Source organism: Diuraphis noxia, unplaced genomic scaffold (genome assembly GCF_037042655.1).
Source record: "Diuraphis noxia isolate RWA-SAM2 unplaced genomic scaffold, SU_Dnox_SAM2 contig0005, whole genome shotgun sequence".
Taxonomy (NCBI): Eukaryota; Metazoa; Arthropoda; class Insecta; order Hemiptera; family Aphididae; genus Diuraphis; species Diuraphis noxia.
Genome location: NW_028301715.1, coordinates 16,203,663 through 16,229,315, shown reverse-complemented (window position 1 = coordinate 16,229,315; position 25,653 = coordinate 16,203,663). Strand labels below are relative to the sequence as shown.

Below are 25,653 nucleotides of genomic sequence, written 5' to 3'. Positions count from 1 at the left end.
ATTATACAGTTAATTTATGCAGGATTGATATTGAATGGATTTTCAATTTTGTAATTAGCAACCAATTTTCTAATAATATAATGATTATGAAATACTTAATTTTATTATTATTCCATTAGCAAACGTCTACATTTTAAGATAAACGTTTTAAATACTTCAAAAAAAATGTGTTCATACATATTCCGAAGTACTTACTTAAGAAAAATTGTTACATTTCTAAAAAAGCTGAACAACAATAATGATGTAATTTCTAAATAACATCATAAAGGCATAATGTTCTATGTTTGGCTGGTTAGAATTAGCATATATGATAACATAATTCACAAAATATTCTCACGCCCAATATTTAAATAAATAGAATTTTTACACCACAAAAGGTGTATATTTTTTCAAATAAAAATATCAACTTATTGACTGTTCTGAGGACGTTAATGTTTTAATATATCTAAATTTAAACTGTTACAAGTAGCTTTTGATTGATTCAAAATTGTGTCTATGATAATATGGAATTTATATTTTATTGAGTAAATTGATTTCGATTTAAAAACATTTTAAACTATTTTTTAAATAAAAATCATTACCTATAATATAATATAAACACGATTTTTTGATATCATATCTTTTTGTAAAACTATTTTAAGGATTATCATTGGTTTGTATATTTTAATAACTTAGAAACTACCTACTCGTTCAAAGTTTAATTTAGATACATTACAATTAAAAAAAAACATCAGCTAAACAATTTACAGTAAAAAATCGGTTCTTGTTTAAAAAAATGAACATAAGTTTTATCGACATAGGAAATTCTCTCTTTCTATAATCTAAATAATTTAAAATAAGATCCTTAAATAGAGCTATATTTGAAAATTCTGAAAATCAGAACTCGAATAAATTCACATCAAAGGAAAAAATGGGCATCACATTCGGGGTCAAACTTCTGGTCGCTCTGTATACAAATACGCAACCTAACTTAACCTAACCTAACCTTACTATTCAGTGATATATCTTGGTTGAAAAAAATACTGTTATAAAATATATTTTTAAAAGAAAAACCGTGAAAATCAGCAAGCCCACGACCGAATAGGATTTGCATATCGAATAATATATTTTGATTGAACGTAAAATTGTCAACTATCATGACGACTCATTAAGTAGGTACCTGTACCGAAGTGTAATAATTATGGCGCGAACATCTTATCGTCTACGTTGTAGACAATTTTAAAATCAATTGGTCGTCAATAGGCAATAAAATATTATCGTAAGGCATGTAAAGTTGTATACTCATTACTCAAGATTATATTTTATTAATTGGTGCGCAATATTTTTTTTCTTCTTCTAGTTATCGTGTTTTATGTCATCATTAATTATCATTGTATGCTCCTTGAACGTCGTCACTTCGCCGAGTACGCAATAAAACCGATGTGGTGCATATGAAACTTAATAACAAAAATTATTTCATCTGAACGGCGTGGAACGTTTAGACCTATTACCTATATACCTATACCCTCCGATCCATCTATTTAATGTGTGTTTGGTATCAGTATACTATAGCGTATATACCATCCGGAAATGTAATACTTATAGCTGAGATTGATTTTACCTAAAGTCATATAACAACGCACATATTATATTGAGATATGAGAGTTGAAAAATGTATCGCAACAAAAAAAACCAAATTATTACACTAAAAAAGGAACGATGCCGAAAGAAATTTGATAAAACGTATAAAATAATATTAAATTCAGCAATCAAACCTAAATATTCATATAATATATGATAATTAGTACGATTATTTGAAAGCTTAAGTCGTAATCGACATTAAATATTAATATTAGAATAAAATACAATGAATATCAGAATCAGATGATTAAAATGCGACTAGACACTGTAGGGGTCGGAGATCGAGAGACCCGTGTATATGAGATAAAGTCGTGTACTCTTCAAACATGATTGATAACATCTTGTTTAATTTGATTAAAGTTTGGAGAAAATAACAATTAAATACGAATTGGTACGAAAATCTACCGTTAAATGATGATATAATAATGAGATGTACCCATGTACGCATATATAGGTATTTAAATAAATTAAGTGTTTTAATATATTAGATTTTATATCATATTAATACATAATTAACTTGTTTTATTATTTTTTTTCTACATAATATCATAATTATTTAATATGATTACATGATATTATAAAATGGTATTAATATGTTTAAGTTTTATTCAAACAAATCGAAATCACATTTTCATAATTATATGGTAATTAATTGAATGAAATTCAAGGGACAAAAAATGTTCATAAACTATAAAAACATGCGGTAATATTTATAGGTAATGTATACAATAACTTTATTAATAAATTGTAAATCGGCAATTTGAAAATTATTATATAACAAAAAAAAATAATAATCAAAATTAATTTGTGTGTTTAAGAATACTGGTCCGGATATTGGCTATTTTCATCATACGCAGGCCTTGCTCATTGCTGTATTAATAAATAATTGTATTCACATATTGGAATATGGAATGAAGAACAATTTGAAGAAATTAGCACTACAGACCTTAAAATTCTCCTAGATAATATTATGTCTGGTCTGGACTTCTGGAGTATCAACCTTCACACTAATAGAAGAGTAGTGATTGGATTATTCTATTACTTAATGTAAGAAGTACTCAAATTTAATTGTTCTAATATCAATGTGTAGTCGTGTGAGGAGCACTATTTATTCAAAGCTTCAAAGCATAGTGATTTTAATCTAGTATTAGGCGTTTGTTAACGTGTTAGATTAAATAATAACTTTATAACATTTTCATAACAAATATGATTAATTTTGAACGGTTATGTATAGATTTTTGGTTGAAAAAACATATAATTTGGACCTTTCAGAAAACTACATTTTTAATAGTTATATACCTGCGTAGGTATATATTGATTTTGGATTGTATATGGGGGAGTTATATTGTCATGTTAAGTGAAATATGTCTTATACGGCTTTTTGCTATTTTCGCTTAATAATGACCATAATATACTACTTTAACTTTTGCATTATTATTTATTTCATGAACTTTTATAAAATAACATTGTTTTTAAATGTTAAAATACAAAAAACAGAATTTTATGCATAACTGATAACTATAATAAGAAATATTACGCAGTATTAATTCATAATATAAACATATGTAGGTTATCAAATATTTTGGAAAATATAATTTTCATTTTCATTTAAAAGGAACAACTTGCAGTCTCTTTATAACGGAAACAATGAATTCAAAAACTGTACAGTTATATTTAGCAATGTCTGTTATTTTAATTGCCTGGTTACTAACGTAACCTGACCTATAACAGTTAATAAATACATAATATTTGTCCGCAATAATTGATACATACGTCCATCGTCCACACATCAGACATCGGTACTTATATAGAAATAATAATTAATGTAGACGTACAATATTATACTACTATTACTACTAACTATAAGCAAGTGCAGTGTTTCCATGGTGCCCGTAAACTCATAATCATAATTTTATTCAAGTAAGGTAGTATTATGTTCAGCACACAATGCAATTATAATATATAACAAGATTTAATTAATAATGATAATAGCAATTAAATAATATCGTCTAGCCATAAACATCATTATACGTATCCACAGAAAAAATAAAAAAAGGTTGAAAAAAAATCAATGATTTAAAACGAATATAACTATAAAATATTTAGGAAAAAAACTATGTTACTTCATATAAATATATAACAATCACACTTATTTACCATTGATTATTTATTCTTATTTACAGTTTAACTAATTTCGTGATAAACAATACAAAATATAATTTGGTTTTAAATAATAATAGTAATTTAACAATATATTATTTAAAATAACATGAAACTTAATAACCACCAAATTTTTGTAACCAATTTGACTTATTAATATTTTACTGTAAACAAATATTTAAATTATAGTTTTAAGTTACTAACTGTGCACTGTATACTATGAGATAATGTTATCTAAAAAAATGCCTATTCGTTATGAAAATAAACGTATTATTATTTATTTTTGTTTTAGGATTTTCAAGCAATTTTTCAACCTCGAAGTTAAAGTATACCCGGAGTAAAAATTCTGAAAATGTTGGGCTAAGAAAATATTCTTCAGAAAATCGTATTTCGATTATTATGATTACGTTTTACTTATTTGCTATTCATAACCGAACAACCTTGGAATTTTTCCGACATTTGCTCAACGATAGGTACGATACTTGCCTCGCTGGCTATACAACCGATCAATAATGTACGTGTTAAAAATATGTGAATGTCATGTACATTTCACATTAGCGTCCACTGCAGTATTTATATGATATTTATCCGTCACAAAAAAATATTACATCACTTAAATGTGTATTGTAAAAAGATGTAAACAACATACATTTCTAATGTAAATTCAAATGATTTAAATATACTAATACGTGCTCTCATTATAGTTGAAACAATTAGATTTTAAGAAATTAACCAGGTAATGCAATGATAATTTATGAATTTATTGCAATATTGCGTTTTGACACCTGTTAAAATCTTAAACAAAATAAAATAATAATTTGGCAGTGCATATAGCTTCAAATTTTTTAAAGAATAATAAAAACAAAGACCATTTGTGGAAATAATTATATTAATTACCTATTATATTTGGTACTGTCGGAGTTCTGACGTACGGAAAAGCTCTCAAAAATAAAACAACCTTTTATAGCATTTCAATGATTTAGTCTATATAACTTCTACGCAATAGTAATAACAAAAATGTTCATAAAGACTTAAATAGCTACTCTCAAATCTCAATATATTGATTAAGACACAACACTCGGTATTCCGTAGTAAATTATTAAACTCACACAGCGACATGTCAATAAACCTTAGTTAAATCTTGTCACTTTCAACCTTTCAGAGATAATATTCAGAAGACTGAGTAGGTACAAATTGCTAGCTCTTAGATTTACTAAAAAAATTAATAAGAGTTTCTAAATCTGGAGGTGCTGCTAAAAGGCTTCATATTAACACGAATATAGGCATGTTATTTGTTAATAATTCAGAATACCTAATATGTAATATATCTTATCCATACTGAATGATGGTTGTATAAGAGTGTAGGTTGTAAATAAGACAAATGAACGATATTACAACCCACTTAGGTTGTGCACATACAAAATCAGTCATATTTATTTAGCTGGTAATCAATAATATTCGAAAATTAATTTATTAAATACAAATAAAAGTATAAAATTATTTATTATATTATATAAATACAATAATAATTGATAGTGGTTTAGAAACAACAGTCCAATTTTATTTTATGATACCGTTATTATGTTTAATTTAAGGCGTACTTATAAAAGATTAGATAAGAATATTGAAATTTTTATCGTAATTGACTTAAACTAATAAATTACATACCACTGTTTTTAAACAAATAAAACAATATTTCGTCAGTTATAAATCTTATTAGATAACCGACCATTAACCAATGTAGGTACCTAATTTCTTTAACTGCCCCTTAGTATTTAAATTCCTAGTAACTGAAGTTTGTTCACCAACAATACAATTAAAACCTCGGACATTGTTTTAATTGTTTCCTAAGTACAAATGAAAAAATGCAATTTCGAAAAAATTTAATTAATAAAAAGCCATAGCTATTATAAGTGTCTACAAATTAAACCTAAACATTTTTCAACCGTATACGATCCTTTTTTAGTTTTATGTACTCTTAAGTATTTTGTTTGTTTCACATTTTAGATTTTGAGACTATAGGAATGTATTGATTTTACAATGATGTGTGCGTGTATTTTTTTTATGTGTCTGTCATCACGTTTTTGGGGCAGTAAAAATGCTTCGATTTTTGACTTCAGTATCTTGTTAGATCAGAAAGTGAATAGTTGGTACTTTGGGGGGTCAAAAGTAAAAAATTCCCAATATTTTTATTAATAATCGGAATAAACAAACTAAAAATTAAGGAAAAAACGAGAATTTTACGCACAATCAGTTTTCAACAAAATCGATTTTGATTTTTATGTAACATTAAAACAAATTACCATTATACATAGATACATGAAATTTTCACCAAATGTTTATATAAGTACCTATATTATATCCACCATTTTCGATTATCATTCGTTTTTTAGATTGTGAGCGGAGCGATGAATGTATTGATTGTACCATGATGTGTTTTTTTTTTTTTTGTGTCTGTCATCACGTTTTGGGGCAGTAAAAATGCTTCGATTTTTGACTTCAGTACCTCGTTCGATCAGAAAGTGAATCTAGTTGGTACTTTGGGGGGTCAAAAGTAAAAAATTCTTAATACTTTTCTAAATAATTGAGAAAAACAAACTAAAAATTAAGGGGAAAACGGGAAATTTTACGCACACTCATTTTTCGACAAAATCGATTTTGGTTTTTGATGTAACTTTAAAACAAATGACCATAGATACATGAAATTTTCACCTAATGTTTATATAAGTATATTCTGTCCACCATGCAATTTTCAAAAAATTTCGACTTAAGTTGAACTATTCATAGGCATTTCAAATTTTCGATCATTATTAGTTTTTTTTTAATTAATATCGAAGATAAAAATTTATTTGTTAGGCAGAAAAGCTTGAAAATTTAATACAAGGCTCTTAACATATTGTTACAATAGCAGTTGAAAAATAAAAGAAATTCATAGTCACAATTTTTTTTTATAAGTATTCAAAGTTTGAATTTTGACAAAATACGTAAAAATCACGAAAATTCACAAATTATTTTAAGCTAGAAATTCATAAAAATTTTCTTTTTAAATCTAAGATTTAAAAATTTAATACAAGATTCCTTACAAGTTTTTCAATCTTTATCACAAATAAAAATTCCACCTGAAATTCAAATTAAATTTTTATGAGCATTTGAAATTTAAATTTTTACAACATTGGATTTTCACTTTTAGCGATTTCCTTATTTTGGTGTAACTCTAAAACAAATTACACACAGATACTTGAAATTTTGACTGAATGTTTATATAGGCGTGTTATATATTTGATAAAATTTTCAAAATATTTAGATTTGTTTTGAGCTGTTTACTGACATTTTAATTTTTCAACTTTATTAGTTTTTTTTTCTATAAATATCGATAAAAATTTATTTGTTCGGTAGAAAAGCTTGAAAATTTAATACAAGGCTTCTAACACATTGTAACAATAGAAGTTAAAAAATATTAAAAATTCGTAGGCACAATTTTTTTTTATAAGCATTTAAAGTTCAAATTTTGACTAAATACGTAAAAATTACGGCAATGTTCAAATTATCTTAGATAGAAATTCATAAATGTTTTTCTTTTTAATTCTAAGATTTGAAAATTTAATACAAGGCTCCTAACATATTTTTACAATAGAAGTTGAAAAATAAAAGAAATACATAGTCACAATTTTTTTTTATAAGCATTCAAAGTTTGAATTTTTACAACATATTATGTAAAAATCACGAAAATTCGTAAATTATTTTATGCTAGAAATTCATAAAAAATTTTCATTTTATATCTAAGATTTGAAAATTTAATACAAGGCTCATTATATATTTTTACAATAGCAATTGAAAAATAAAAGAAATATATAGTCACAATTTTTTTTTATAAGCATTTAAAGTTCAAATTTTGACTAAATACGTAAAAATTACGGCAATGTTCAAATTATCTTAGATAGAAATTCATAAATGTTTTTCTTTTTAATTCTAAGATTTGAAAATTTAATACAAGGCTCCTAACATATTTTTACAATAGAAGTTGAAAAATAAAAGAAATACATAGTCACAATTTTTTTTTATAAGCATTCAAAGTTTGAATTTTTACAACATATTATGTAAAAATCACGAAAATTCGTAAATTATTTTGTGCTAGAAATTCATAAAAAATTTTCCTTTTTTACCTAAGATTTGAAAATTTAATACAAGGCTCATTATAAATTTTTACAATAGCAATTGAAAAATAAAAGAAATGCGTAGTCACAATTTTTTTTTATAAGCATTCAAAGTTTGAATTTTGACAACATATGTAAAAATCACAAAAATTCTCAAATTATTTCAAACTAGAAATTCATAAAAATTTTTCTTTTTAAAACTAAGATTTGAAAATTTTTAATAATCTATAATATATCCTAGACAGATAAACCGTCTTCGCTCAGAATCGTTTTTCGTATACAATGATATAATATCATTGGATTCAAATTTAATTCCATCCATTACAGTAACCCACTTGTAACCTACTGTACAGCAGAGCGACATACACGACTTACCCGCTTTTTTAAAATTAATATCGATAAAAATTTATTTGTTGGGTAGAAAAGCTTGAAATTGTAATAAATACAAGGTTTCTAATATATTGTTAAAAACTGCAGTTGAAAAATAAAATACATTCAGTCACAATTTTTTTTATAAACATTTAAAGTTTGAACTTTGACAAAATACGTAAAAATAACGAAAATTCACAAATCATTTTAAGCTAGAAATTCATAAAAAATTTTCTTTTTAAATCTAAGATTTGAAAATTTAATGAAAAATTCTTTACAAGTTTATCAACCTTTATCACGAAAAAAATGTCGTCCAGAAAATTGCGGGTACTTGAAATTTTCACTGAATGTTTATATAAGCATTTGCTATACTTGACAGATAAACCGTCTCCGCTCAGAATCGTTTTTTGTATACAATGATATTATAATATCATTTGATACAAATTTAATTCCATCCATTTCAGTAACCCACTTGTTAGCTATACTGTACAGCAGAGCGACATCCACTTTCCCGCTTTTTACTATTAATGATGTTAATCAATTAATATTTGTATGTATTTGTTATACTATTTGAAATAATAATTATACGATTTGTCATTAAAAACAGATCGATGAATAAAATTGTTATTCTATTTAGGAAGTTTAAATTGCATACATTTTCAATGAATAATGGTGTTCTCCCATCAAGGACAAACTTTAGAGTAAAAGTACTCAAATTATTAGGGTAATGTAAACAAATATTGGTTGTACGTATGATGTATCACTGTATCAGTTTCAACTTTCAAAGACACGAAATTATTATCTATTGAAAATACGACAAAAACTCAAGATTAACTGCAACGAGTCAGTTTTGAGGTTACCGAATTATCCACGTAATAACTACACTTAACTGTTTATTTAATCCAACACATTTTACAGCACTCCTATCGGCAATAGTTTGCAGGTATTGTTATTAATCAATTAAAAAATACCAAATAATGTCAACAAAAAAATGGAATATTTAGTTATTTTTTTTTTTAATAAGATGACTTACTTTAAACCGAGAAAATATTATTGTTTAAAAACGACAGTATTATCATGTATTTAATTTGTTAAAGTTAGATGCAATGAAATGTATATTCATATTCTATAACTTAGTATTTTTTAAGTACCTACGTGTTCGTAGTTGGACTTGTAACGTGCACTATATAATTAACTTTAAGCTTATAACATTAGGATGTCGCTGGTAGAAGAAACAATCTCATTGTAATATCTTTGAAGCCAGGAAATATCACACTATGCATATTATATACTTATCGTATACCGAAATAGAATATATTTATAGTATACAGAGTGTTACGCGAGGATTTACCCATTGGGATATCTCCAAAGATAATAAATATAGCATAAATCTGTTTTTACTATAGACTCACATAACCAAGGGCTACATGTATTTTATTTTTTAATTTAATTCAATGTTTTGGTAAAAAAGTTTAAAAAAGTTATTTTTTAACTTTTGAAAAAAATAAAGATACATATTTTATAAAATTTATTATGCTGAAATTGTTGACCTTTCAAATTTTTATTTTCATCAATTACGTGATTTTTAATAATTTTCTAGTTTTTAGATAAAACGGAAAAAAACTGGTTTTTATCCGAACGGCAAGTCTCCCTCTACGGCTAATTGGTATATTATCACAGGAAAATCTGTATATTATTGTATATGTGAGCAATTTTTTATCGCTAAAATCATGAAGTTATCAAATACCTATACAATAATTCATTAAAATAAATCATTGCGGCCGAGTCAGAGGCAATAATTTTGCCAATCAAGAATAATATAATATGATGTGTTAACACTGGTTAAGATTAGGGTAAAGTGGATTAAATGGAGGTAGATATGTTTTAGTTTTAATCGACTTAATAGTTAATTGACGCTTAACTATGCATGAAATTACAGATTGAAAAAATGACAAAGGTATTTTCATACCGATTACACATGGGATTCACAAATACACAAACAAATATTATCATCATCAAACCAGCAATGGATAATTAAAAAATATAAAAATAACTTTTACATTAGGTAGGTATGTTATCTATTCATTAAATTTAAGAGACATTAAATAAAATGATGAGTATTGTTGCTAATATTATATTATTACTAAAATATGAATAATCTATATGAAAAGCCCGTCAAGGACAATTTTGTATTTAATCAAAAGCAAAAATTAGTTAATTATAGTTAAAAAAATATACAATTCTGTTCAAATTATGTTTGCATGCCAATCAACCACAAGAATGTTCGTCAGTTATTATTAACTTGAAATGAAAATGCAAAAAAAAGAATTTTAGTTACTATGGGCATATGGGCATTGAAAAATATGTTTTTTTTTCTACAAAATGACACAAAAAAATGTCTTTAACTATAAATTTTCTAATACTGAATAATGGACAAACACTAAATTTACGTCTGGATGGCATTAGAATCGCATTGTTTTGCATAATACATGTCAAATTATAATTTTATTACCTATTATAATTGTAATACTCTAATCCAAATTTCGATTATCTACACACTGTTATAAGCTATACAATTCATATGATAGTTGTTCAATAAAATAGGTGTATTATATTATTAATACTCGTACTATTTTCTCGTCGAAATTATTCATTAATTACCTACTAAAATAGTGCAGATGGCCGACAATATCGATAAGTCGATATGATCTGGATTAATATTCGATATCTGTGAAATGGACACGAACTTAATTATTTCACGCATATCGAACTTATCACTTGCTCTTGGTCGAAAAAATTATTGGAAAAATAGTAAAAACCACCAATACTTTGACGACCTGTACCTCACAAACCAACCAATGAAAAATAAAAATGCTAACACGTGAATCCATGAAAAAAAAAATGGTTTTACTAATTTATGATATTTTAATTATAATTTATGTTACCATTTTAAAATCAAAAGTTGATAGTGGTTTCATCAATAAATATAAGGGTGAAAAAAGCTAAAATATTTTACGGTTTTATAAAAACATAAACCTAAAAGTTAATTCTTTTCGAGAATAAAAGTATTATAGAAGACAAAGAGAGGTGGAGGAATATATGTTGTATGAGATGGTCTTAAAGGTCGGAAAACACAAAAAAAAAAAAACTTTTTGAGATAATTAATGTACCCACTTAAATGGATCATCCTGTATATTTCGTAAAGCAGAACTATTTTCCGAGAATTTTAAATTTTGAACAAGTATAATAATTAGTAATTAGTCTTCATAGATTTGATAGATATTATATGAAGACTAAAGACGTGAGATGGAATGGCTTAAGGAAGTCTGCAAAATGTTTCTTTAGGGTCTACAATTCTGCTCATAAACTTTAAAATATACTTATCGCTAATTAAATACTTGTTAAAAATGTATGCTCATTGTTCATATATGAGTAAATTCAACAAAATCCTATCAGAAAAGATCATAAAATGGTTATCATTATAATTAACGAAAAAAATCCTGTTTTTGTAAGTACTGTGGTAAAAACGTATTGCGTAAGCACACTTTTTCATTAAAATTTAATAATTTTAAAAAACTCTCCAAACAAATTACTATATGAACATTTAATACACATTTTTGTAATATACAGTTTACACTATATTATGTATGCTCTAATACCTACGTGTCATGCTTAATTTCACTTAAAAGTAATTTAAATTCATAATTATTATTATAAGAGACGCGTGTGATCTCTTGTGAGATCATTTCGCTGCAGAATACTTTTAACTCCTGTCTCGTTGTCATCTGAGTACTATTTGCATGTTTTATGTGTCATGTTTCCAAGAAAAGCTCATGAAAATATTTTACAATGCATAATTCTATATATAATTCTAACCATTTAGATACCCATACTGAAATGTTCTGAAATACATCAAGATTCCCGATGGCTAATTATATTATGTTCTTAATTTAAATTATTATATGCGCAATTCGCTAATTAGATAATTACGTAAACTATTGGAATTTCTATAAAATATTAGCGATAAAATTGTTACTTATGTACCTATGTATTATAATATATTACAACTCCACAGGGTGTGACAGCAAAAACTGACATAATATGTATAACACTAATTAATTTTTGTTCTAATCAATAATCAATTTAAAAAAAAAATGATTAACATATTGATACCTATATCAATTAATTTAATTATTTAACGTAAAATCTTTATTATATAAAGATAGTTGATTACATTTCAATGTTTGTCGGTACTTTTCGTTATACTATATGTCTATATGTATGGTATTATTTTATAGTTTTTTTAATACAACAAACAATGTGAATCGCGCAACACAACTATAATACACGTCATGAATGATATTTTGAAAATTAAGACACACATATTACACGCTTGATAATAATAATTAGTGATAATTATTATTATTGTTCGCTGTATGCCGGTTTCATTTTCGTTCATCTTTATATAGGCAAGCATACATAATACGCATTTAAGCGACAAACATATTTATATATATTATTATGCCAATGAATTGCCAGGATAATGCAAAACGTCGTGAAAGTCAAAAATATTATATTCATCGAAGTTTATTTCTAGTATAATAATAAGAATTAAGAATAACGTTTAACTGAATATATTATGTTGGCACCTCATCTATTAAAAAATATATGATTGAAGTGACTACGTGATTATTACGTCAAGTATTATAGTTGTTACCATATTGAAGCATATTATAATATTTAAAAGTAAAATGAAACGTGTTTGATGTAAACCGTGAAACGTGTATTAATTGATTTTTAACAATTAAAAATTAACTTGTATATAGTTGTATTAATAAAATATAATTAAATAAACAGGGGTTTACCGTATAGCTGAGTTTTATCTGTGAATGATTGTAAAAAAAAAAACGATTAGATTTAGTAAAGTTATTAGAATTATTTTAATATTAGTAAATATTAAAGGATTTGACATTTTGCACGTGATTCTTCGACGTAGACTTTATCATTTTACTTTTCCCACTCAAATATACCTACACAAGTAATTATTGAAATTTTAATTTTCACATCGTCCGAATTTTCCACGTTTCCAGTCAATATGCGCAAGTTTATAAAATTAATAAAGCGCATAGTTATACCGAATGATGTAAAATTTCGTTTTCTTAACAATCGATTAATTCGGAAATCGTGTTTCAGGCGGAGAAAAGTAATTTTTCGTTTAATATAATATTTATTAATAAATTAAATTGTATTGCAGCCCCCGGGGACGTCCACGAATCGTGTGCATTATTAGTGTATTATAATGTCTAGTTCATAAAGTTACAAATCTCGTTACAACGACATTGAAAATACGTATTATTTGTTTATAAATTTTATAGTATTACTATGCATACGATTGCGTGATACGGTAAATATTCCATCAACTTAAACGCAGTTTGCAAACCTCTGAGTGCACCTATAGGAAAATCATTGTTTTCCCAAAAATATAAGACAAACTTTGACGAAAAATCGATGAAAACGTTCATAACGTTATATATATTATGATGCATATAAATATTATTATTATTATAACGTTAAGTTGTGATTGACGTCATTTCTGTAACACGTACATTTACCAAAACATACGTCACAGTGTCTTACGATCGACACTGTTGTATACTTATTCCTATAAATATTATGATAATTATTGTGAATGGTTAATGTTTATTTTTTTTCTAAGTTTCAAGTATGATTGTTGAACTCTGCATGCACCCACCATACGTCTTTTTCACAATAGGTAATACTGTTTACCGCAATCATAATAAGTCCGTACTTTAAACTATTTGGCTGTTACAGATACGTAGATTAGCTTAGGTCAACTCGAATCACAATGGTATCGCAAATATTTTAATACCTACTCTTTGACAGACAACAGTCGAAGTTCCCCGTAAAAATTAATGTCAAGGTTTTGATATTTTACAGTTTCTATTAGGAACCTAATATACACTTTAGCGTCTAATGTATTACCTAGTACATTTATTTTACATTTAAAACACTCGCATTATATTATTTATTTATTTTTTGGTTAAAAACCATTGAATGTTAAAATAGGGGCTAAATTATAAATGTAAAAAATTTTAATTTCAAATATATTCTACTCCCACAGACATTTGAGTGGGAGTTTGTTAAACAAAGCTTTTAATTGCAACGCACTTTACCGTATACAGATCATATTATTATTATTATATTCTGGACATATAATATTATTATGCTTATAATATGTATATCGTATATAATGTGAAATAAACTATAAAATTACATGGATGGCAACGAAGACGATCATAGTGATAATATTAAACATCATAGGAAGAAGAACGATGATGGAGCAAAAGCCGAAGCGTAGGTAAATCGCGAAACTCTTAAACGCGCATATAGGTAGTATAAGATACACCGTACTTGTATAATTCGCGTGCGAATCACAAGTGCGAACAAATTGCACCTTAAATCATGTAATCGCATACTCGGTGTGTTTAAAGGATTAGGCTCCGCTAGATTAAATACCCTCAAACGCCTGTAGGTACTGTTTGAATTGTCGTAATAATCGAAATCGTAATAATGCGAGTATTATTATAGCCCGTACACATATACAGAGCGTTCAAAATAACGGTACTTGCGTACATAACCATAAGAGCACCAATCTAGTTTTAAAATTGTACCTATTTTAGTCTTTTTTACCGCTTTATCACGGTTTTGATAAAATACTTGGACGTCAATCGCGGTGGACAGTGAAGGCGGTTCAGAAATAACGTTTAAAATGTTCGAATCGAGATTTTAGAAATATTTATTATAATTTACACAACTTTATATGACATAAATTACTATGATATTATTCTATAAAATAACTACTAATATTTAAATAACTGCAACGTGTTTATTTTGCTTCAACGGGTGTCTTATAAGTACAAGATCAACAATTAAAAAATCGAAAAGACTATGGTAAGGAATTACTGTACATAGTTCTTATAGTGTAACTCACTAATACAACTGTAACTATACTTGCACATACGAACATTATTTTACGAGCTAGTTCACAAGCTTTCCGAATGTTATTGAAGATTAGTATCGCAAATTCGTTTTATTTTTCGTAAATGTTAAATACAGTAAAATCTGCTTATAACTTATTAGTCTTTAAGGGACCTAGATAATCAGAACGTTATTATATCCAAACATCGTTGTATCCTGATAACAAATATATGCTGCACGTGAGGTATACATATAAGACCAACCAAGTAGATGGCTGTGAATCGTTTCATACTGAATATCGTTGTATATGGCAACGTAATAAGTGGTTTAAACTGTATTGAAATATTTAAAACGATGGGCAGTATAGGTAAACTAGTTTTTCGCTAAACACGAAGAGTAACGAACAACAACGTACACAGATATCATCATTGGAAAGGTTAAATAGTTAATATAAAAAAAAACTATCAGTAAATACATGCATGTATATCAAAATATTGCTTACATTTATAAAGATTTTCACTTTATTCATATAATTAAAAAAATATGAAAGAGGATGTACCTAAATCCCTTCCCTTATGTGTACGCCACTGAATACAAATAATCATTATATATTTTATTTGCAGGTTGTTTTATCTGATTAAGTATAATTATTTCATATATCCGAGTTAAATATTTTTAACATTAAGCATTTATGTTCAATTAATTAAACAGTAAATTACATAAATACCTTTATTGTACTATATAATTAATATAAGAATTCATTGGAAAACCTTTTTGATTTGTATGTACGAAAGGTTATGATACAAAAACAATTAAAATTACAATAAATATACGATGACACTACAATCAAAAAATTAAAATAATGATAAACTTTACATAACCACAATCAAAATTGATAAAAATTAAACAGTTGAAGTTTTCTATTGACCTGCAGTCGATAATTAATACAAAATAGATAAATATAGTAGATGTATATATATATACAGTGGAAACTCGATATCTTGAATCGGTTGGGGGCGAAAATAAAATTCGACTTACGGAAATTCACCCATATCATATACATATACAGTAAGGCTGGGGCTAAGGCATTCCTTGTAATTATCGAAAATTTGACTTATAGAGGTTCGATTTATCAAGGTTCTACTGTACATACGTACATACTTAAATTTATTCCAGTAAGTGTGCAACTAATATAACTACGTTTTGTACTAATTATAAAACATTGATTTTTGTATGAAATACTACCTTCGACTTCTGCTTAAAAATATTTTAACAAATTACATAGTTTAAACTTTGAAATTTCTGTTATGTTCAAATTTAAATTATAGTAGAAGTGAAAAATGTATAATAACTGCAAGTAATAATAATGAAAACTGTATCGTGTTTCTTTTTCGACTTTCTAAAGTATCATTAAAAACTAAATTCCTCTCGATTATACCTGAAAACGTACATATCAAATTAATTACAATAAATTATAAACAACTTTTTATTTTTCAGTTTTTGCATATGTATGTATATAAATATGAAGCTTTACCAATAAGATTATTGTGCTAAAAATCGCTAAAAATCGCTTAATATCATAAATTTATAATCATATAAAAAGTTTTATTTTGAGCTTTCACGAATTTTGTAACATCATCAAAGTTTCTTTTAAAATATTCAGCGATAAGAAAAACTTTAAACAAATTAAATTAATAATATATTGTCATTTACTTTTTGTTTAGTAATTGAAAAAAATTATTAATAGTTAAAAAAATTCAAAGACTATAATTATAAATATTCGTGCGTCAGCTGAATAGAGATTCAGGGAATACGGTTCACAAATTCACAATTCATAAAAACGCTACCCATATCTAACGTATTCCCCAGCCTATTGTGTAATATACCTACTATATATTTTTTTTTTTTAGTAAATGTAATTCTAAAAAAAAATAATTCGATAAATTTATTTATTTATATTAGTTTTACTTTAGTTAAGTGCGAGTGTTGTACAACTGAAATTTGGATTTTATTTAAAATTGTTAAACGCTATTACTGCAAATTGTGAGTAGTACCTAGGTACTAAGGATTTCAACATCGATTACTATCTTAAATTAAACAAATAAGTAAAATTATAATTCGAAAGTTTAATTAATTATTTCTCGTTAATCATGACTGATTAGTCAATTTATTCAAAGAATTGCTATTTTGTTACAGTTTTGTAGTTCTTCTGTAGAACAACATTTTATAATAATCAACATTTCAGGCCTTGTAGGCTGCTGAAATAATAACAATATTGGTAAAAATATTGTAACTCAACAATACTCAAACGAATATAGGTACACTAGTTCCATTTTTTTATTTTGATTTAAACTTTGTTTTACAATTAATTTCGACAGTTAGCTTTAGGAGAGTTTGATTTTTAGAACGTGTAAAACATCCAATTTTAATCTATAAACGTCTACGCTCAACTCACATGATTATATTGGGGAAAGATCAACGAACTCGATTGTCCGTTAAGTTGCAGTGTTAATTAAGCATATTTCACGATTATTAACCTAATAATTTTATTATCTTCTTTGATTACCTCACAGCATTGGACCCATAACACATGGCAATACTATACGAACAGAGTGATTCACCGATCGTGATTCCCCGAGTTATCAATTGATTATTCGAATATATTCGAATCCCAAATTTTAGGAATTTCTAGTATATTCTAGTTATGTATTTCAGTAATAAAGATTGTATTTTATATGCTAAGATTTGTATAGAGTATTTAAAAATAGTTATGTAAGGATAATTATACGACTTACATATTTTTTTCAAACGAAAACTTTCTATTATACAAGTAGAAGGTTAAATATGGCATGACAAATTTAAGAACTTGAAAATATAGCACATTTAACAGTTTCGTAAATCAAAAATAACAAAATAAATGCACAACCATTTATGGTTAAAAAGGGAGTGAGAATGTTTGGTGAATCGTCCTGTATAATTTAGTAATATTATATGTTTCTATCATATTAATGTGAAATTCCGATCGGACCAAAGGCCACGTGCGTACATATCAAACTTTATACTTGTCGATGAAACGATATTATATAATATGATATAGTTAAATCTAAGAACTGCGGTCGCCATTCACCACATAATATTATAAACCGAACGTTTCGTCTGGAACATGCTGCAGATTGATGTATCAACCGATGATTGCACGGTTGCTGTGATTATTTATCTTACACAATTTACTATAATTAGATACTGATCAATCGTTTTCGATTTTTATTTTACGCGAAATCACAAATTATAAATTATTTATTATATTATTTTATTATACGTATACTCAAATTCACTCATTTACATATAATTCTATCGAATTGTTTACAGATTAGATTTGGTCTACAACAATGACCGGGCCTTCGAAAAATCTCGGATTTTCAATAAACACTGAAATATATGGCGACCAAGCATTGTGGACAGATAAGCAACGATACCGAAATCCAACCGTGAGCTAAAATCGATATTTGTTTACGAAAGACGGAAAACTTTTCTCTGGGCACGATTGTTGAACATTCGATTGAAATAATAATAATAATAATAATTTCAATATTTTCAAGTCACACTATTTCAAATAAGTATAGTACGTATAGTTGGTTTCGATGAAAACCGCGGTGTAAATGTCAGGTGGAACTTCGTCTTTGGCACATATTATACTTTGTTTGTTTGTTTGCGATTTTATTCCATTCGATTAAAACTATATATATAGATATACTGCATTTAATGAAACGTACTCAAATATTATAATACAGAGAAAAATGTATAGATATAGGTATACTATTACGTAGATCGCAGGTGTTCAGAATATTTTATTTATTAAAGTATATTTATCTCGACACACATTTTTGAGAAGATCAAATACCTAATTATACTTTAGACAACCTAAGAATGTCTAAGACGACTATATTAACACATTGACTTAAAGCCGTTGGTTCAGATTAAATTATTTAAATAAAAAATAAATAGATAATCCATGGTAGGTAACGGTACTGTGTGTATATACTCTATACGTCTATACCCGGGGTCTTCAAATGGCGGCTCGTGGACAAAGTTTATCAGGGCCACAGACCAGAGAAAAAGGTTAATATTATATGTTTTGGTATTGTAATTAATCATTTTTGTTCATTGGGTTTTATCGAAATCTCCAACTTTGATGAATCGCGAACAATTACTTGATTTCTAATGTGTGTCTTTAAATATATTAATTGTTGACCCTGGATCAATACAATTCCTATTATAATTAATTTTTAATTCAGTAACCTTACAGCTATAGTATCACTTCAAGATGTTTTTGGAGTGTACAATTTTAGTAATTTTTTTTAATCTGGTCTATAACTATGATGGTATAGATAGCATATATATATATTATATATATAATTTTAAGAAAAATAATCTAAAATATTTGCAATAAATCATTTTCTAATTAATCATTATTCTGCTTATCATGTGTTACCACAAACAAAAATGCATACAACGAGTGCAGTACAATAATGCTGTGTACACTGGAACCAAGGATGGAAAGCGGGTTCCCTTCCTGCCCATAACTAAAAAATATATGAAATTTAAAGATTTGAATTATATTTTAAATTGGGATCCAATTTCAAATTTTGATCTAGACTTATAAGCTAACCAAAATTAAAAAATCATTTTAATAACGTAAATATTGTCGTAAACATAATATTGTATTTATATTAATCGTATATTATACTTAACATTGTAGGAACTAAGAATACCTAGTGTATTAACACAATTAAATTAATAAATTTTAAATTAATTGGGGTAACAATTTAAAAATACACTTAGTTGCCCTCAATATAATGTGTAGCTTTACGCCCGCCCTTGACTTATACCTACACGAATAAAATTACAAACGCAATTAAGCATACAATTTTGATAAATCATCATAATATGTACTTAAGATCAACCTATTGAGTTGTGATAAAAAAAAAATTATAAAATTAGTTATTTTCGAAAAATTTCGTTTCGTTTGTATATTTGTCTCCCGAATATGTTGTATAAAACGTAGTTAAGGCGTTTGTTAATATTGATATTACGATTTAACATTTTACACTTGCTTTACCTATATTTATTGTGTATATTAAAGATATTTATGTTAGAAACGCAATTAAAAGTTTAATCGTCGTTGTTTACTTGACGACAACAGCAATAACAAAACTTGTTATAGGTATCAATACAGTAAACCCTTAAAAACTTTAATTATCGTAGTAATAGCTAGGACAACAACAACAATGATAATTCTATAATATTATATTATTACACAATGGTTATTATAGTATTATTATTACTTTATGTTAACCTTAATGGGGGCTATAATATTATTGGCCCCGTCGTAAATATTTAACGCCAAGCACATGATATTTGATGAAATGCAACAATAAAATAATATATGGATTTATAAACTTAAACTATCCAACATTTATTATAGGTATAAGTGTATAACATAGCACCATGTTACCACAAAATGCGATATCCAGAAAAAGTTTTTATGGTGGTCTTTCAGCGGTCATAAATAATATTTGTATTTGTTTAAAATACAATAAAGGAAGCCACGATAATTATTATTTGTATAGGTGCAAACTAGGTAGGTAAAAAAACAAATTCTTATGCAATATAATTAATAATATATATGCATAATATATAACAGAGCCGAAGTTTGCAGAGTATTATACATATTAAATTATGTAGCAATATTGTTTCGACAAGAGTTTTATATCCCAATCGGTTTCAGGTGACACGCAGTATTTAAAAAGGATAAAACAATCATATATTTAACGTATACAGGGCACATATCATCCACCCCCAATTCGTACTTCGTTCACGTTTTAATGTAAGTAATAATTCGTTTATAGACCACGATGATTTAAAATACCAAAACAGAAATCATAGATGTGTTTTTTTTATGTTATTTGATACATATCCAAATTGAAATTCAAAATTTCAAACTTATAATTCGTCAGTTGTACTATTTATGCCCTTCAATGAGCTCCACATTCAAACATTTACTAAAAATGTACAGCATAAACGGACTCTATATATTATAAAAAAAGTAGGTCAGCATTTCGGTGGTGAATGTTTGTCCGTCGTCACTTCGGTCCTCGGATAGGATAGTGTAATTTTTACTGTATTCAATTTGAATGCAATGATTGCATTCGATAAAAAATTATTCTGAGCGAACGAGGGAATCTTTTTTATTTAATTTTATTCGTTTCTATGGTGATAAACAAAGCGTTATAAGAACAGCTTAAGAATGATTTATATAAATAGGTAATTTATATAATTATAATTATAATTTATAATTAGGAAGCATCATAAAAATGAAAGAAAAAGAAAAAGCTCAAAAGTCACTCAAATGTTTTGAAAATTTCACCATGTCTAGATAAGGCTAATATAAGTAAACAACCCGAATTTCAAGTTTTTACGAATGTTTTTAACTAAATTACAAAAAAAACTCCCAAAATTAAAATGTCTATAAATAGCTCTAAAATTGCTAAAATTTTCCGAACTACAAACCGTAAGGGACAAAATTCAAAATACAAAAAAAAATATCTCTTGTCATTTTTCATTTCTGGAAGAAAACGTCGTCCATAATTATTTAATATTATGAAATCGTGAAATCGTACGTTTTTTTCTCCTCTAACCACTTTTATTTCGAGTACTGTTTCGAAAATCAAAAAATGACCTCTCTAAAGTATTAGCTCAAGAATACTGCCTTTCAGAAAAGATGATATACTTGATACATTTGAGCAAGTTTAGAGAGAGAAAAAGTGTTTACAGAATAAAAAAGAAAAAGAAATAAACATCGTTGTAAAACCAATAAATTCCTCGCCCCGCTCAGAATCTAAAATGTATAAGTAATAAAACATAAATGTTAATCACCGGTATACGAGTATTAGTAAAAATACTGATACCTAATCATTAATTAAGCGATTTTCATAAAACTTTTAAATTTGTTTTAAATAAATCTGTTTTGACATACAAACAAAATCTCCAAGTACCTGTGTGTATTCATTATTATAATGTATACAGAAAATAAAAAGATCATTATATTATTTTTTCAATAATTCAGCATTACATTAGTGAGTCGTATAGTGAGTAGGTACCACAATTTGAGATCATATAAATTTTCAAGAAAATCAGCGACCATTACAAAAGTATACATCTTAATCATCTTATTCGACAAAAAATAAAATTATATATATATATATATATATATATATTATATTAAAACTATTATAATATTGAGATAAACGCATAGAGATCACTACATATGTTACGTTTATGTCGATAGGTTTGCGGAAGATTTGAATTAACGGTCAAACTATATAGACAAACTTTGTGCATATAAAATATAAAATTATATATTGAGTATCACAAATGCGAAACATAACTAATTATTTATATGGTTTCCGAAGTCCCTCGAAAATCAATAGTTCACAGATATCTTTACGCGGCGAACAAACAATTGAACGAACGAACGGAAACGCGCGCGCGTAGGTATATGTGCATGGATGGGAAAAATTTTAGAAATAATTTGCAAAAAACGAAACTACGAGAAAGTCGTATCGATTTTCCGATGATTCGTTCGTGGAACATTTTTATGATTAAACATAGTAAGCTAATTAAATAAAATGAAAACAATCGGGTATGAATTTTTTTTTACACATACTAAAATTCAAGAGTGAAATAATATTAGTATGAGAAAATAATATTATAAAACTGTATAGCAGTGAGGGTTCTGTATGTGAGATTTTTACCTCGTAAACAATAATATTAAAAATTGACGTAGGGTTACGTCATAATGTATATTATAAGAAATATTCGAAAAGTAGAGACACGGCAGCGGTGTGCCTTAAATGCCTATACAAAACGCCGTGTGTGTGTTGTTTGTACTATTGAAATTTGAATAAAAATGGATATTTAGAATTTAGAAATAATAAAATATGATACATTAAAGTTATAATAGTGAAAATCGAATACAATTATTGAGATTGTGTAATATTTATATATACGATAGAAAAAACTAGTTGAAAATAACAAAACTCTCCTCACCTCAGCACGAAGTTTAACACATTTAGAAAAATAATAATTTGTATAATTTAATACTAATTATAAAATATGTATGTTTTTTATGGACATTCACAGAAGTAACTTATGTAAATATTATACTCATGGCTAGTATAAGGACCCTCCCATATGTGAAACGTGTGTTGTGGATGTCACAGTCAAACACCTACTCATCGATTGCTATAAATACTCAGACTCAATATCAAAACATCATTTACCCCAACAATTAAGCGAAACTCTACAACCAGATCTCCAATCAAATGTCAAAATAATCAACTTCTTAAAGGAAATAAAATTATATAACTTAAATGTTTTGCTTTTATTGATTTTATTAAATGTTAAGAGTATATTTAAAAAAATAATATAATCTACAACTAATGGCTCAGTAGCCGATGTTTCAATAAAAAAAAAAAATATATATATTATATATTATAGATAAAAATGAAAACTTTTGTCTTTAAGTACTTATTTGCGATTGCACGTGTACTTACTACTTACTGGTAAATTAAATAATATAGAAAAGTATACATTTAACATAGTTTTTTTTTTTGCTTTGTGGCTTATGTGCTGTGTGACTTGAGTGCAGTTGTTATTTGGATTTATTTATATTGTGGTCTACGAGTACCTACATCGATCTATTAAATTATTGTTAACTATTGTCATTGAAGTTTTTATGTTATAAATAAGTAACTATAAAGACTAAAAGTACTGTACTCATTTGATATTTGATATTTGAAAAAAGGTATACTGTATTATAGAATATATATTAAATAAAAATTAATATGCGTAAATTTCATGTTCAATTTTTTAAATATAATAAGATACTTGTAAAAGTCACGGAAAAGTGAAAAGTTTTGTTACAAAGTTATGTATTTAAAAAATGAAAAAAAACTCACTAAGAAATGAACATTATCATACTGAATAATACTAAAAATTGCTATCATCAATTATAGTTATTTAATGAACGTATATAAGATAATTAAAAATAATATCATAAAATATTACAGCGATATGGAGTCTACTAAAATTATTAATAGAGATATGTGAACCAACATTTAACCAAATTTACATAACGACGATTTGGTGATTTATCAGTATGTGACAAATAAATGAACATTAGTCATTAGTCTAATATAGTGTGTGAATCTTTTGAGAACATGTTATCGCCCGTTTGAATGAATAGATTATTTAAATTACCTCAAAATGACAGTATAAAAAATAAAAAATTATATCGCCTGACATAGCTGTTGAATTTGGTTTGGACGGATTTTGATAAATTACCAAGCAAACAATGTTTCAATCTAAGTTATTTTTATTATTTTTAATATTTCAATAATATTTTCTTTTTAATAAGTACAACAGTTAGTAGGGATATGATTCTTTTTTGTTTTGTTTATAGATGTTTTTAACTGAAAAAAACAACTTTTTGCTTCAATTAAGGCATAGTAATCTTGTTTAGAAATCAAAATCCACGAATTCAGTTTTAAAAATTAAAAACTGTCAAACTTATCATATGTAGTCGTGTCAGGTTAGGTTAGGTTTAATCATCATATTTGTCTTATTACTCTTAATTAAAAATACAAAATGCTAAAACGTATTTAACAAGTTTTTAGGTTTGTACGTTGTTATTTAATAAGGTACATAATATCTAAAAGAACTATATTTTACTTGAATTTCATGTTTTAGTAATTTATCCAGTAGATAGTCGCCATTTAATTAGTTTATAGGAAACTAATATTATACCACAAAGCATATGGTTTTGTTATTGTATGTTATTCTAAATAGTAATAATTAATAATGTGTATTAAAGTATATTCTAATTAACCAACTAGGCGAATTATCTGAGCAAATTGTAACTTTTTTAACAACGTAAGTTTCCGATACTATAAAAGTTGAAAAATGTGTATTTCATTATGCCACAATACATTTCAATAATTTTAGCTTTATTTAAAGTCATGCCTGAAGTCTTAACAGTGTTTCTTAAAATAATTTTTGTATGATGCATTTTTTTGGCTACATATTATTCAGACTTGATTAAAACGATATCTGAATCCATTAAAATATAACAATTAAAATGTCGAGGTCAACCGCAACATTGTAATAAAATAAACATTATTATGACTGCCTATACAACTTTTAAAAATTATAATTAAATTTTACTTCTACGTCCAGAATCAAAATTTACATTTGTTAATGGTAGTACCTATATAGGAATAATATGTTTGAG

The 25,653-nt window shown here is 26.3% G+C and overlaps 2 long non-coding RNA genes across 2 annotated transcripts; both read left to right on the top strand.

Annotated features, from left to right (window-relative positions):
- Positions 1 to 2,217: 2,217 nt before the first annotated feature.
- Positions 2,218 to 4,478, top strand: LOC149054961 (uncharacterized). Its single transcript, XR_016192195.1, has 3 exons — positions 2,218 to 2,336; positions 2,439 to 2,667; positions 4,073 to 4,478. It is a non-coding gene; the product is annotated as an uncharacterized LOC149054961 (long non-coding RNA).
- Positions 4,479 to 10,303: 5,825 nt separating this feature from the next.
- On the top strand, positions 10,304 to 23,706 carry LOC149054960 (uncharacterized). The gene is made up of 3 exons (XR_016192203.1): positions 10,304 to 10,368; positions 18,672 to 18,790; positions 23,505 to 23,706. It is a non-coding gene; the product is annotated as an uncharacterized LOC149054960 (long non-coding RNA).
- Positions 23,707 to 25,653: the final 1,947 nt, after the last annotated feature.